Source organism: Lissotriton helveticus, chromosome 1_1 (genome assembly GCF_964261635.1).
Source record: "Lissotriton helveticus chromosome 1_1, aLisHel1.1, whole genome shotgun sequence".
In the NCBI taxonomy this organism is placed as follows: domain Eukaryota; kingdom Metazoa; phylum Chordata; class Amphibia; order Caudata; family Salamandridae; genus Lissotriton; species Lissotriton helveticus.
In genome coordinates, this window is record NC_136057.1 from 999,669,746 (window position 1) to 999,686,032 (window position 16,287).

General features: G+C 47.2%; 1 protein-coding gene across 2 annotated transcripts in view; it reads left to right on the forward strand.

Moving 5' to 3' along the window:
* Positions 1-16,287, forward strand: part of COPG2 (coat protein complex I subunit gamma 2) — a 408,642-nt gene that overhangs the window by 162,226 nt on the left and 230,129 nt on the right. The window lies entirely within an intron of this gene.

Genomic DNA, 16,287 nt, shown 5'->3' on the forward strand with positions numbered 1-16,287 from the left:
CATTTAGATGTCCCTTCATCCATAGTCCTGAAGAGACCCCACATTGTTTTGAGGTTCGAAACGCAGTCGACAAACAAAAGAAGGGAACCATTTTCCCAGCACATATCATTGTATAAAGCTGCTGTTCACATGGAATTATTTTTATAATGGTCGACTTGTACAAACTGTGGAAAAATTGTATATAGTATTCACATGGTCACTTAGGTCTAGGTTCCCTTTGTCACCTGGGACACTATGCACAAATGTTGTTTTGATGTATATTGTTTACTCCTAACTTTGTTTAAAAATCCATAATCTATACTACAATGGAATCGGTGTGTTAGAAGTTCCATCATGCTCTGCCATTATCTAAGCCTCTTGACATGGCTGGAATACCAGGGCATATCTCTGTTGATTCAACATCTGGCAGGTTCTCTAAACACCAGTGCTTAAAAACTCAGCCAAAGATGCCCAGCAGCTCACAAATGGCGTCCATCCGGTGGTGGTGCAAGGTCTCTTTCAGCAGTGGGGAGAGCCTTGGTTAGATATGTTCACAACCACTGAGAATGCGCAATGTCACTAGTTTTACGTGCTGGAGTTTCCAAGGCAGCACTCGCTTGAAAACGCTTTTCGCCTCAAGTGGAACTCTGGCCTCCCTGTATGCCTTTCTACCCATTCCACTCCTACCCAGAGTTCTAAAGAAGTCAAAAACGACCGGGACCAAGTAATGCTTGTGGCTCCAGACTGGGCACGAAGAGTCTGGTATCCTGAACTTCTGAGCCTAGGCATAGATCCCCCGATCAGACTGCCCTTTCGGGAACATCTGTCACAACAGCTGGGTAGGATTCTCAACCCACACCTCTCGACTCACCACTTTCTTGTGTGGAGATTAATTGGTGACAGTGACCGCTTTCAACCTTCTTCCCGAAGTCTGTAATGTCATCTTGGCAGTCAGGTGTCCCTCCAGCAAAACGGTGTATACCTGCTGTTGGAATCTTTGAGTCTACACTTTTATCCTCTCAGACTTCTCACCTTGAAAACAGCCTTTCTTGTGGCAATTACATCTGCCCACAGAATAAGTGAGCTGCAAGCCTTATAATTGAAGCCACCTATCGCTCAGTCTATTGTGACAAACCGGTGCTTCACACAAGGGCCTCCTTTCTACCAAAAGAGATCACCTCTTTTCACGTAGGCCAATCTATCACCTTGCATACCTTTTTATGCTTTACCACATCCCTCTAAGGAAGTGGAGCAACTCCACCATCTGGACCCCAAAAGAGCATTGTTCTCTCTTGACCGCACACAAGAGTTCCGGGTGGACAACTAACTCTTTGTGTGGTATGTTTGTACAAAGACAGGTCGGGCTGTACAGAAGCGAACCTTCTCCACATCTGCATCAAAATCTGCTACGCACTGGCCAAGAAGCAACCTCCTAAAGGTTTGTGGGCTCATTCCACCAGATCTTAAGTGGCCACCACTGTGTTAGCACGCAGAGTGCCAGGCCTTGATATCTACCAGGCAGCAATGTGGACTTCCCTGCACTCGTTCATCAAGCATTACTGTCTGGTCAGTTGGGTCCTCAGGGATGGGCACCTTTGCCCTTTTGTTCCTGCAGAACTTTCTCGTTTGAAATTGGTTCGCAGACCCTCCTCCGGGGATGGTATTGCTTGGGTGTAGGAAGCTGACTTTTGATGTAGTGTACCAAAAAGAGGTACTCTATGTAGAAAGTCTGTATGACCCTTATTGGATTACAGGGCTTAAATGAATAATCCCTAAGGTTCTCTTTTGTGGTAGTGTGGTCGAGCAGTTTAGGCTTATCAGAGGGTAGCATTAAGCATTTGTTGAGCCCACAGAGTCAATAAATGAGACGCATGCTCAAAAAGAAACTCAAGTAAAATAATTTTAACACCGAGAACTTCGTAATTGGGTAAGTACTTTTCAGGATATCAGTTTTTACAGGTAAGTAAAGTTGTAGCACATATGTGTTTTAAATGTGGAGAAAAAGGCATATGCTGCTTACAGATACTTTCAGTCGAGTTTCGGGGGTCCCTTTTAAGGCATAAGGCGCAACTGGTCAAGGTCCAAAGTACCACTTACAGTTCAGGTTTACAACCCCTGGATCGTCCAGGTGCAGAGATGCTGGATGGGTCGGTAGCCGTGGGCACTACACCGTAGGCAAAGAGGGGACCGCCTGGAAACAGGCTGCAGAGGGGGACAAGTCTGGGCGCTACCAACGGGGGGCTCGGTTCGAGCTGGTCCTTGAAGGAGGGGAGCCCAGTTGGTTGTAGTGGACCCAGGACGAAGATCTCGGGTGGAGAGGGTTTTGGTCGGCTGAGCCAGTGTATCAAAGGCACTCACGGTTCTCGGTTAGACCTGCAGAGGGGGGGCAAAAGCAGGACAGATGTGCTGGCCTCTGCCATGCTGATGTCTCTCGTTGGCTGGTCGGTCTTTTTGGCATTGGAGTCCGGATTGGACTCAAACAATCTTTGGTTGCTTCAAGGGGTATTGGTATTGGTGTAAGGCGGCTTTGGTTGGTCCTGGCATCTTCCTCACTTGGTGTGGAGACTTATCTGACCTCCTGGAGCACAGTGACCTCCTCCTGGATGGTTGCTGTGTTGGACCCGGTGACCAGCAGAATGGTGAACAGGACGTGTCTGCAGGCAAACGGCTTCTACACTTCAGGGGAGATTCTGACAGCTTGGCGAAGTGGTGGCTGATGGCCCTCTGAGGATTTTGGAGGATGCACAGCTGCAGTACGAGTCGTGTTGTCACGACTGTCAGTGCAGGAGCAGGCAGGCAAGTAGGGTTTGGCACCAAAGTCCACCAGCAGTCAGCAGTCCGCAGTTCTCTCTTCTTCGGCTCTTCTCAGGCCTCTTCTTTCTTCAGTCAGATGACTCTGAGTTCCTGGTGTCAGGGGGCCACCTAAATTCTGAATTTAGGAGAGTTAAATGGATTTAAGAGTAGTAGCCAATGGGCTACTTACCCTTGGGGTCACTACACCCCCTATATGACCACTTCCTGTGGGGAGTAGGCATAACCCTGACCCATAGTTCCAAATTCCACCAATATCAAAATGGTGAAACCCTTCTTTCATGGAGCGAGCAAATCGGGCAGCCCACCTTAGTGGTGTGTCTGGCCTGGTAGTGAAACATGCCTACTTGCATATCTAAATGCCTGCTTGTCCTGGTACCAAATGGGCCTCAGGGAAGGGGATGGCATCTCCTGGGTCTCGGGTAACCCAGTCTCATATCAAAGGCAGTAGGGGCTTTGAAGTCCCTGGCCTTGGAATGCAGATTCAGTAGCCATCCCACTGGTGAAGGTGTGAACACCTTCCTCTGGAGCAGACATTGTGTCTGTCCTCAGAGAGCATGGACTCTCACCTGCAGGTCATCAGAAACAGGTCTGTGGTGGCAGGCTGGACGATACCAGTCAGCCAGTACACTAAGATGCTGGTAGGTATTCACGGGGCACCCTCTGGGTGCATGTTTTAAGAAATCCACTACTGGCATCAGTATGGATTTGTTAAGACAAGGTGTTTGATGCCAAACATTATACGTTACAGTGAAACCATCCTGTATCTGAGAAACTTGTAATGACTAGTGGCCAGTACATATACTTAAGATGGCCTCCCTGTTCACTTGTACTATCTAGCAATTAAACTTGACAGCTCAGGGGCATATCTGCTCATGCAGATAGGTCTTCACATGTAATATAATGATCCCTGCCTTTGGGCTATAAGGTCTGCTGCAGGGATGACTTAAATATATTGCATGCAGTGTCTGCGAGCAGGGGGCACAGGGTGCCTACAATGGCAGTCTGCATGAGTTTGTTCCGATGCCCTAGGTACTAGGGGTACCATTTAGTATGGATTACAGAGGTGCTAAAGGTCTTGCCAGTTGAACAATTGAACAGTTGTCGTGTTTTAGGAAAATAGCACTGGCTTTGGGAACCTGGTTAGCAGGAACCCAGTGCACTACAGTCAACACTGTGTCAAAATACCACGCAAAAAGTAGGGGGGACTATTTAAACAAGCATTTGCAATGCAATAGTTCTCACATTTGCGAGAGTTTGAGCTATTGGCTTTCTAAATGACAACAATGCATTTTATTTGCGTGTTTTGAAAATCTGCGAGGGCACACTTTGTTCTTATAGTCCTTGCTTAAGAAAAGCAATGCTGGCAGAAACTGCGCCTCATTTACTGCCAGCCTTGCTTCTCGTAAGTAAGGACTATAAGTACAAAGTGCTTCTTTACGCATCGCATGCAGCTTTTTAAAACAATTAAATAAAAGGCATTGTCATTTACAATGCCAATAACTCAAACTCTCGCAAATGCGAGACCTATTGCATTGCAAATGCTTTTTTAAGAATGTTGTAAATTGTTTTGAGAAAGTGCTGCCAGGCAACCTATTTATTTATTTATTTCATTCTTTCTTAAATTAATAATGTTTGGGGCCAAAGGTGAGTTTAAACAGTCTCAAAGATCCTGCATTGACAGAAAACAAGTGCAAAGGCTTCTGAGCACTTAACCTTGAAAACGACAAACCCAATTATGTTTATTTTTGGGGGGGAGGGGGTTTATATAGTGCAAACTCAACCTGAAGGTATCAGAGCACTTTACATGAGCACCTGTTGCATTACAGATGGACACATTCATTTTGTTAGGCACAGGGAGATTAAATGATTTGCCCAGAATCATGGCGTCCCTGCCGAGACTCGAACCCGGTTCCGCAACTTGGAGGTCGCCCGCTCTAGCCGTTACGCCATATCCTCTCTCCATATCTGAAGTTCTGATTCGCTTCTGTAACTGCAGTATATGGACCCGATTCTCAGAATCTTTGGTTGTGTAAATGAAACGGGCCACAGCAAAGAGCTGAATTTGTAGCCGGATTTACTGATTTGACAGACTGTGTACTGCACTTATTACTGGAGAAATCTGCCATTATATGAGATTTTCCACAGTAGTAAATGAATTGTTCGGCCTTATATGAGCCCACGGGAGTGGCTATTGGGAATGTGGTGAATACCAACTAACTGAGCTTGTTACACGACCTTTAAATTCTGAAGAGGCCAAAAATGGACGTTAAAAGCCCCTTTGGAATTCTAAGGTCTGGGGAATAAAGAGGATTTGTGCTTCCTCAGTTTAAATGTCTGAGTGAAACTCTGGGGCGAAATAAGGAATAGCGGGCATGGGGGCGGGTGGGGAGAATCAGACATGCAAATACTGGTGCGCCTAGTAAATTTCTAAGGGTACACTTAAAGTCCCACTTGTAATACCTTGGTAATTGTGCCACCCATCCCAGAGGTACTAGTGCCACCAGTATCAATATCTGTGTTGGGGTGGAGTATACAGAAGTGTTACCAGGCCACTCTTCATGAATTTTCATGTTGCAACTTGTGGGCATTTGTAAGGGTGCCCTCAAGGTCCTATATGTAATCCACAGTAACGTTGGCACCCCGGAGCTACTGGTACCAGTGCCCTTATGATGCCACTACTCGTACCATTTCAAAAAGTCATCCACCATGCAGCACACCTTTTCATGGAATGTCCAAAAATATGGATCACACACCTTGAAACACAGTCTCCATGGCAAGTTCTCCTCTATAAAATATATTTATTTGCAAAAATTACTGTTTGGAGAATTGTGCAAAGTTCCTTCCACAGGCACGCTCAAAATGTTTGTATGCTTCTTTATTTTTCATACAAGAATGGGCTAGCTTACTTTATTTATCTGAATTCAATTTTTAACCTGGGGGCGTGGCCTGGCGCACGGCAACATGGCCGCATTGTAGTGTTGCTCTGCAGGCCGCCTTTCATATCCTGCATCATCCTGCTTCCTGAACGCTCACTATTGCTGCATATTGAGCGAGTATTGTGGCCGCCGTGACGCCCTACTGAAATCTGCTGCAGATGGCGTGAACAAACGCTCCTAGACCCGGCACAGAGAGTTGGAACTCCCTCCCGGGCAGTTGCTGGCTGCGAGGTGAATTTGGTGCAAACGACCTGCAACGCTGCTGCTGTGGTGACCGGAGCAGGATCCAGCACCGGGGGAGAGCCGAGCGGCTTGCTGAACTGACGCTGAGGCGCCCGGTTTGTCAATTGCGGGAACCAGCAATCCTCGGAGGTGAGTGCCAGCAGCAGTCGCGGGGCGCCACCAATATGCGAGCCGCCTGTCTGACCTGGCGTGACAGGCCTCTACGGGCCGCTGCCCGAGTCTTCCTTCCCCGCCCAGACAGCGCGATTGCCTGCGCGATCCGGAGCACGCATAATTAGCGCTCCGATCGTCTGTTGACATCGCCTGACGATTCCAGCTCCAGAAAGCACGATCTAAAGTAGAGGGCAGTTCACTGAGCCTATTTTCGTTTAAGGGTGGCCTAGCTCTCTCACTGATCTGCTCGAGACTGCTCTCAATTGGCTCATAGACTGGCCTCATATACCAAAGTTAGAAGTTGTGGACTGTGGACACTTGAACTGCCCCACTGCAAAGCTGACCCCTTCTTGATCCAATTAACGCTGTGGACATCTACCTTTCTGACCACACTGCCATTTTACTGTGGGGCAACCAACTTGGCGAAATTGCTGGAACGAACGATCCACGGCCCAAGACGTACTCTTGCTGTCCATATACAGTTGCGCGCGGGAACAAATAATTGGCCCTTGAAGACAGACCCTCTTGCTGGACGATAGTGTCACCTCGTGTACTTCGCTGCTTAGAGACCCTCCGGCCATTGACCTTGGCGAAACACACTACACAGACGCCACCAGCAGCATGGGTAAACCAGAGAAAAGTCAACCAAGACTTACTTTTGAGCTGCGCAAAGGGGGCAAATCATTGCTGAATGCGGCATCAGATTCAGAGCTGGACTCCACTACGCAGGTCCCGTCCGCCATAGAGAAAACACTATCCGCCATCCAGGTGAGCTTGCAATCCATAGATGGAAAAATAGAAGCTTTTAACGGCAGAATGGATCACATGTCATCGAAGTTAGACAAACAAGCGGCGCGCATCGGCGAAGCTGAACAACGCATTTCTGACGCCGAGGACGGCCTACAACAGGTCGCAGTCGAGGCGAACGACATTGCGCAACTCCTCGCGGTAATCCAGGCTAAAAACTACGACATTGAAGCGTGCGCTAGGCACAATAATGTGCGTATTTTAGGATTACAGGAATCCACGAATGTGGGGCGCCTGGAAGACTTCATAGAATCAATGATCAGGGACATCTGCGGGGTCGAGACCCTTTCTACTATGTTCGCCATAGAACGCGCTCACAGATCCCTGACGCCGCCCCCGAAGCCCGGTGCTCCACCTCTGCCCATTATCGCAAGACTTTTAAACTTTAGGGATCGAGACACTAGTCTACGCATCACTCGATCGAAGGGCACCATTAACCATCAGGGCAACGTACTCTCCTTTTTCCCGGATTTCACGGCCACTGTGCAGGCACCGCGTAAGGAATTCCAAAGCGTTAATAAACTCCTCATGAAAGAGCAGATCCCTTAAGCCATGTTATATCCTGCCCGGCTCCGCATAGGCACGGACCGAGAAGCTAAGATTTTTTCGAACCCAAAGATGGTCGTGGACCACGCCAAACTACTGGGTAGGAACCAGCGTTCTTCCACTCAGACGTCCGACGTGGATGATTGAATATTGCCTTCCCTATTTTGTACCATGTATCCTTTTATTGCACTAGTTATCTATCAGCCACAGGATAAATGAAATGACTGGTTATTTCCCACAATTTATTTTTGACAGAGGCCTATTGCTAGGGTATTGACCTATGTACTACATGCCGCCTATGTGTACGCCTTTATCTCACATGTATAGCAGTGTCAAGATGTTTGAAAGTGATTCTGGAAAGTTCCGGACTGCATGTGGACACCATTCATTTGACCTGTGATTGTGGGGGCATGTGCGGCAATGTTATGTGATATTCTATTCACTATACATAATTCTGTGTTGCTATTTGGGACGAAAAGATCGCAGTGATTCATAAGCATATTCTCCTTGTTTTAGCATAGTGAGCTACTAGTCAGGAGCGCCAAAACTTCTAAGGCGGCCCCTCCCTGCATCACCGGGGAGTGGTTGTAGCCTCTACATCCCCTATTGGGTGTACCCCACTACTACTGTTTTGTTCTGAAGTTTAGTTCTGACAATTGGATTTTTGGATTTGCCTTTGGCAAGATTGGGTTGCTAAAGTGGGAGAGGTTGGGTACAATTTCAGGAGATTGTTTTTTTTTTTTTTTTTAAACCTTTATTATCACTTTACATAAATACAAGCATGGGCCTACAACCATCCCGGCCGGCCGCTAGTCAACGCGGAAGTTCAGCAAAGCAATATAGAAAGATACAGCAGCCCGTAATTCGTGGTTAGGTAAGTATCCAGGATATAACTCGTAGTTGAGCGTACAGCATGATAATCAGGATTCAAGAAGGTTCATTTTACAGTGAAGAAAAATAAAACAGAAAAAATATCAGAATAATTGCCATACGGTCATACATGGTCCTACAATAGCAACACGAAACAGAAATCCGCGAAGAGTGCGAATACACTTAAAGACATGGGGGCAAGGCACACGAGTCAGGATAAATGTAAACAACACATACATGTCCTATCGAACAGCACCCCAGCCCTTAAAAACAAAACAGACTGTAGGAAACATGAAAGACGACGATGCCGAGAAAAAGAAAAGACAAAGGGCCATAGGGACAAAGAGAGAACAAATAAACAACCCCCTTCCCCCCCACCCCCCACCCTGCACCCCTGCAGAAGGCTACAGCCTACCCCCCCCCCCCCAGCAGCGTGCCTATCACCCTAAAAGAGAGGCCCAAAATATAGAATAATAGAAAGGAAAAAATATGGAGAAGGGCCATCGATCAAACTACCCGGCCCCCCCCTCACCCATCGCGCACAATAAAACATCGGAAAAGCAAGGTCAGAATAGCCACAGTAAGCAATAATTATCAATTCAATCAATAACATCCCAGTTGAGCGTCCCACTAAGCACCGTCAGCCAACAACGTGTTCCACTATATCCTAGACGGTCTCACCCCTGGCCTTCCCTATCAATAGTAACCACATACGGCCACCCATCAGTGGGCATACAAAGCAGTGTGGTGGGTCCAACCGATCCGGGCGGACCGGGCAGCGCCAATACTCCATGGGACTGTAGCCCCCAAAACCCAGCCGAAGACGTATGGCAAAAATCCGTCTGTGTCAGTATCGATACCGGAAACATCCCCCAGTCCGAACACAGTTTCACCAGCCAGGAAGAGAAGGTCACACAATCCGGTACTCGTTGAAACGCCGCCGGGGCAGCCCAAACCATGAATCGATGTTGTTTCTTCCGCCGCCGTACAGATAAGGGCCTCGACGAGTCACTCACATATACAATTCAGCAGTCCAAAGCGGTATCACATACCGGGTCTATAGGCGTCTCCACGAACGTAGGCGCAGCTGGAACATTCATCACTGACGCAGAGGCGAGCACAACGGCGCTTCCTTGTGATTCAACCATGCCCATGTGGATCGGCGGGACAACAATGGCGGCCATCCTCCTTCCCAGATCCCGGGCGTCCCGGATCAGGGTCATATGCAGAGTTGTTAACGCAGCCAATATATCTCTGGACGTGGGCTCTTTCTCGTGTCGCCAGACCCCAGGACTCTCTCGCACAACGGCTTTTCTGTCCTGATGAGGTGTGCGTACGAGGGCGCTACCCGCCATCTTAGCTGATCCGGCCTCGTCCTTCTCCACCTCACCTCGGGACCGGGCCTCACACCATGGAGGAACAGGCTTCACAACGGGGATCTCAAAAGTCAAGGCAGGCTTCGCAGCGGAGAGTCACCAAAAGGCTAAAAACTCCGCCTCTCCCTGGGGCCCGCACGCTGACTCCGGGAAAAGTCGGTGATGTGCCCGGATACAACACCGGAAGGGGGGCCAAGTATCATGCACTCCCCTCGACCCAGCTGTATCGCACTCCCCACATGGTTCTCCGCTAGTTGGGCTGGGTCGGCACTGTCACCATCGGCCACCAGGTCTTCAGTTCCCTCCGGCCGACTCCTCACCATCACCAGAGGCCGCTGTTGTTGCAGTCGCGGCCGGCCACTCTCCGCACTCGAGACCCCGGTCCCAGCTCCGTGAAGGCCGCAAAACATTCGGGGACATTTCAACGGGTCTGCAGCAAGCAGAAGCCTCAGGAGCAAACGGTAAGTGAAAGTTATCCTTCGCCTACATAAATATGCCGTTACAGCTCAGGATAAGTGCCAGGATATATGCGCGGGGTGAGAAGGCTCACGGAGCCGAGCGTTTACGCCGCCATCTCGGTCGCCATCTTGGCTCCTCCCCCAGGAGATTGTTAATAGCATGTTCAGAACTCTAGTTGCAGTGATGTTTGAAGAAGAGACACTTGGTGAGTGCTGTTTGCTATACACAGTTCACGTAGCGAGATTTATCGACTTGGATAATAGGTGAGGATTACAGGTATATGACATGGAATATCCGAGGCCTTAATTCACCAAAAAAGATACAGCAGGTTTTGTCATACTTGTATAGACATAATGTACAGATTGCCTTATTACAGGAGACCCACCTGAACAAATACACAGATTCTAGAATTGCTCACAGATGGTCGGGGTTCCGGCAGGCATCGTCCTACTCTATTTACGCACGAGGTGTACTCATTGTGATTAAGAAAGTTATCCCCTTTCGCCCTACACACACTCACACGGATTCAGAAGGTCGCTGCGCCATGGTGCAGGGCAAACTAGGCATGACTAACCTCACAATTATCAATATGTACCGTCCTGTGGTCGATGATCCCACACCTTTCATACAAATGCTTTCTATTCTACGATCATAGCCTGACACAGCAGTAATATGAGCAGGTGATCTTAACAAGCACCTCGACCCTCAGGTCGACACATCTAACCTATTAGGGGCTTGTACACTTAAACTCACCAACTGTATCCACAAAGTCATGTCAGAACTGGGTTTGGTAGATGTCTGGCATTTGCGAAATGGACAGATTCAAGAAGGCACGCATATCACGCCCTCTCACAACAGCTGGTCCCGCTTGGATTACAGGCTGCTTAATGAAGATTCAAGCAGCTGGGTTACTCACACACACAATTTACCCTGAACCCTGTCGGACCATAAACCTGTCTTCCTACAGCTGCGTATCCCTACTAATCCTCATCGGCCCTTCACATGGCGCTTCAGTGCTGAAGCACTACTTGATCCGATTTTCAACAACGTCATTAGGACTGCCATAGTTCATTATTTTGAAGAGAACACAGGTTCAGTAGACAGTCAAGCATCCCTATGGGAAGCATTCAAGGTGACGATAAGGGGTGTTTGTATTAGCACTACATCAGGCATATTGAAAGACATAAGGGGACAACTCGCCAAAAATGCGACAGCGCTGGACGAGCTGGAGAAAGAGTACTGGGCGTCAACATCTAATTCTCTACTAGCCTGCATTCGAGTACACTTGGTAGAATATGACAAACTAGCAGAAACAGAGGTGCGATATAGAGGGAGGAGACTCGTAGCTAGGGCATATGGGGAGGGGGGCAGACCGGACAGGATCCTAGCCGCTAAACTATTGTTCCGTGAAAATCACAGTCAGATTGACAAGATAGTTGACAGCAGCGGGTCAGAACACCTCACTCCACAAGCCATAGTGGAACAGTTTAGGGACTACTATGAGGCATTATATACCACACAGGGCAGTATAGCTGAAGACACAATGGCGGGATACCTATCAGACATAACCTGTGTGTGGTTGTGAGACGTACATCGTAAATGCTTGTCCCTGCCCACAGACTAATCAGATGTTAGACGCTATCCTCTCCCTTCCTAATGGTCAAACCCCAGGGCCGCATGGTCTGACGGCAGAATTTTATAAAACTTATGTAGACCTTCTGGTGCCCCATCTCTTGGAAATGTATGCAGAGGCACATGACTCAGGCTGCCTACCCCCCTCGTTACGGCAGGCTATGATCATTACACTTCTTAAAAAAGACAAACCGCCTACCTCATGTAAATCCTACTGCCCCTATCGCTGATGAACCTGGATGCTAAAAATATTGGCAAAAATACTAGCTCCAAAAATTCAACCTTTGATGCCCCTCCTCGTGCTTCCTGATCAATCTGGGTTCATACCGGAAAGATCCACCTCCCATAACTTGCTTACCATTTTCTCCATGTTCCATATCCTTAACCCTGACTTAACAGCGGCCGCCATCATGCTTGATGCGGCTAAAGCATTTGACTCCATAGAGTGGAGTTATATGTTTCATATTCTACGCAAGATGGGATTCCCTAATTCCATATTACAGTGGATTCAAATTTTATATTCTGACACAGCCAGGGTGCATGTGGGCAGCCATACCTCTGCATCATTTCAGATAAAACGTGGCACAAGGCAGGGCTGTCCTTTGTCCCCTCTCCTCTTTGCCCTCGTGCTTGAACAGCTTGCTTGTAAGATTAGGCAAGGTCGCAGAGCATCTGCCCTCAATTTTAGACACTGACCAGTCGGCATCTCCATGTATGCAGATGACATGGTCTTGTTTATTTGAGATCCTCAACAACACTTGTCCACTGTTCTTCCAGAATACATAAAATGTTGTTGGTTCTCTGGACTCACAATCAACTGGGAGAAGTCGTCATCATACCATTAACCATGATAACATCCCAGCCTCACCTGGAATGCCCCTTAGTATGGACGACCGACCCAGTTAAGTATCTAGGTGTCTGGGTGCATCGTAATCCCGAAGTAGTCATCAGGGAAAATGATGGTCGCGCACACGACACATTAGAACAGCAAGTGAATCGATGGATGCACCTGCCCCTCCCTATCTCTGACAGATCGTATTGCAGTAATAAAAATGATCATACTTCCCCGCTATTTATATCTTTTTAGCAATATACCAATAAAACTGGCTGAACATTTTTTAAAACAGTAAGAACCCTACTTCTAAGGTTAATATGAGGCACGCGACAACCTAGAATCAGCAGGCACACGCTTACACTACCCTATGACAAAGGTGGCTTTACTGCACCAGATATTTATATATATTATCTTTGTGCTAAAGCCCAATATGCATAGTATTGGTTCCAAACGCACAACTTTACGCCACATGTAGCGGTGGAAGACGGGGATGTCCATCCAATCCCACTTGGAAGCATGCTGACACATGTAAACAGACACTCGCCAAAAATAGAAATCAACACACTAGATACGACCGCTGCGTGCAGTCGAGCACACAAATTACCGCTGTATGCACCCGCGCTACCCCTGGCCCACCACGCCGCCTTGTCGGTCACCCAGGAGGCAGGACCTCTAAAATCACTAAAAGAAGCTGGCATCACGCAAATGGATGACGTATATCCTAATGGGCAATACCTTGAAGGTAGAGACTTGGAATACATACAGAACCCTACCTCCTTGTTTCAGTATACCTGCTATCGCCTTAAGCGTGCGGTGAAAGACCACTACCCTGGCTTCCCTGCTGAGCCCCCGACACTCCAGTCCTTGCAATTGCTCCTGGTACTGCCCACCAAGAAAAAAAAATAGTAACTAGATTATACAGGGCGGTGCAAGAAGAGACAACCAGAGGGCCTGATAAAAGGCTCGCTAAATGGAATGCAATACTAGACCCACAGATCACCGCAGAGGAATGGGAACGAATATGTCAACTAACAGGCTACCTTACACCCAATGGGAATTTACGCATTGTCCATTTTAAATTCTTGCCTTAGATTTATTATACACCTTCCAAGTTACACAGAATGGGCCTCAGGGAATCAGAGCAATGCAAACGTTGTAGGCAACCATGTGCTGACTTCCTACACCTTGCATGGCGCTGTGGCCCGGTATTCACATATTGGGAGGGAGTGCTAGACCGGCTTCACGCCATGACGGGCGCTCTACTACCCTGCTCACCTCTCATATGCTTACTACACCAGATTCCAAACTTGAACGGTACTATGGGCAGATTTGTCAGGGTTGCCCTTCTGCTTGCAAAGCGCCGCATGTTGTTAACTTGGGACAGTGTGCTTGCTCCAAAATTGGAAGGGTGGATTAAAGATATGGTATATTGTAAAGAAACTCTGGCAACATACACCGAAGAACTGCCTGTAACATCTAGGCCAAAGGATATCTGGGGTCCACTTGAACACTTTCTTGCTATTCCACTACCTACAAATGATGATGAACATTCTTAAATAATCATGTGGATCGTGGTAATTTGAAGTTTCTGTGTTAGGCTTACAGCATACTCTGATCATTAAGGATGTACTTGATATTGCATTGCTGAAATCCCATGCTCACCATGAATACGCTGCCACTGTTGGCAGTGAATGTATGTTATGCCAAACAATTTTTAACCTATATTTTTTTTCATTTGTTTCCTGCATCCATCCATCCAACAGAAAAGTTAGAGCAGCAATAGGAGAAGAAAGATGCATCTGGTGTATGTAGGAAAGATTAGTGGGTTCGGAGGCCACCGCAGAGAAATGAGTGCAGGTCACAGGTTTCAGTGTCCACTCATATGATCACACTTTTAGTATGGAAGAAACAAGAACTGTTGAGACAACTCACTCTGTAGTGCAGATTATTTAAAGTGTTGGTTATTTTAAAGAACAATTTGAAAAAATCCTAGACCTGTAAACATGTTCGAACTACAGACTTTTTGCACAGAAAAGTCCTGCAAGTACATTTACATCTTTCAGAGGCAGCAACCACAACTATATGATTTTGTTTCAGTAACTATTTACACAGGAAACACACTTTTTGTTTTACTGATCGCCCTGCGTACAACGAACTTGCATAAAAGTTGGCAAATGTCCGTCCCATCAACCTCAGACTGCTTCAATTAAATGTCATGTAATTGGTCAAAGTGAGGTGAGTTTTAATGAGCGCGAACTGTACTAGATGGTATTGCTTTACGTGAGCACCGGTTGCGTTACAGACGGACGCGTTCCTTTTTGTTGAGCGCGGGGAGATTAAGTGATTTGCCCAGAATCACAGGATGCTGAGCGTCCGTGCTGAGACTACAAACCGGTTCCCTAACTTCGAGGTCGACCGCTCTAGCTGTTAGGCCACGTTATCGATCCCATTTTTGGTGCTTAGTTTATAAAATACTTGCCTGTGCTCAATGCGCTGTTCAGAAATCCGTGGTCGGTGCTATAAAATGTCACAGTGATTAATACCAAATCTACATTGTCCATAGAATTCACCTCGAGCTTTTTTCCTCTGCCTGACACTCCATGGCCTGTAATCTCCTTCTTGCAGATTGCTACTGTCGCCCTTGGTGACAGGTTTTTTGTTTTTCTTCTCCTGTTTATTTCTCCTTTCTTTGTAGACTTTTACTTTTCGCTCTCATACTCAGGGGAAATGTCTGACGCAGAAAAATAAGTGCCGGTCCCCAAAAATGTGCCGATGGCTTCCCACGGCAACTACTGGCTCAAATTAAGCACTGCCCATTTTAAGTCTATTTGGGATTTTAGTTCTTCACTATGCAAGTAAAGCATTGAACAGGTGGATACTAAAATTGAAATGAAGTTATAAATTTACTATCAACAGATCTTTTTTTGTTTGTTGAAAATCCCTCTAGTTTTTGAGACGATTACAGAAAAAGTTGTCAGTTGGGCTTCAAAGAGTAAAGTGTGTGTGTGTGTGTAGGTGTGTGTGTGTAGGTGTGTGTGTGTAGGTGTGTGTGTGTAGGTGTGTGTGTGTAGGTGTGTGTGTGTAGGTGTGTGTGTGGGTGTAGGTGTGTGTATTTGTACCACTTAATTCCTGGATATTCGGAAACATTTGGCCAACCTAGAGATCCTGAACAACATTTTTAATTTAAAGTTAATCTGCAGGCTTGAGAGCCGTAAGCAAACGATCTCTCAGCTGCTGACAGTAAGGGAGCAGGACACACTTCGTCGTCACCACCGCAGGTAAGGTCTGCGTGCGCGCCCCTGCTCGCTCCTGAGGCAATACTATATGGGACTGACCTTCTCCGTAAAGGTGGGACATGCACCCACCAGTAGCCATTTGCAGACTATCTTTTTAAATGACACACCCACAAGCCAATCCAAAGTGTGGGAGGCGTCAGAACCCGCAGAGTACAGACAACAGATCACCTAACAGCGCAAGCACTGTAGGCTCGACCTAAAAAAGGCTCTTTCCTACATTGGGTATCTATTCTAAGGTAAGAAATCTGCAGCTAGCTAGAAGTCTCTATCAGATGAACAACTTACTTACCTTCGGTAATGCCTTATCTGGTAGAGACTATATCTAGCCGCAGATGCCTTAC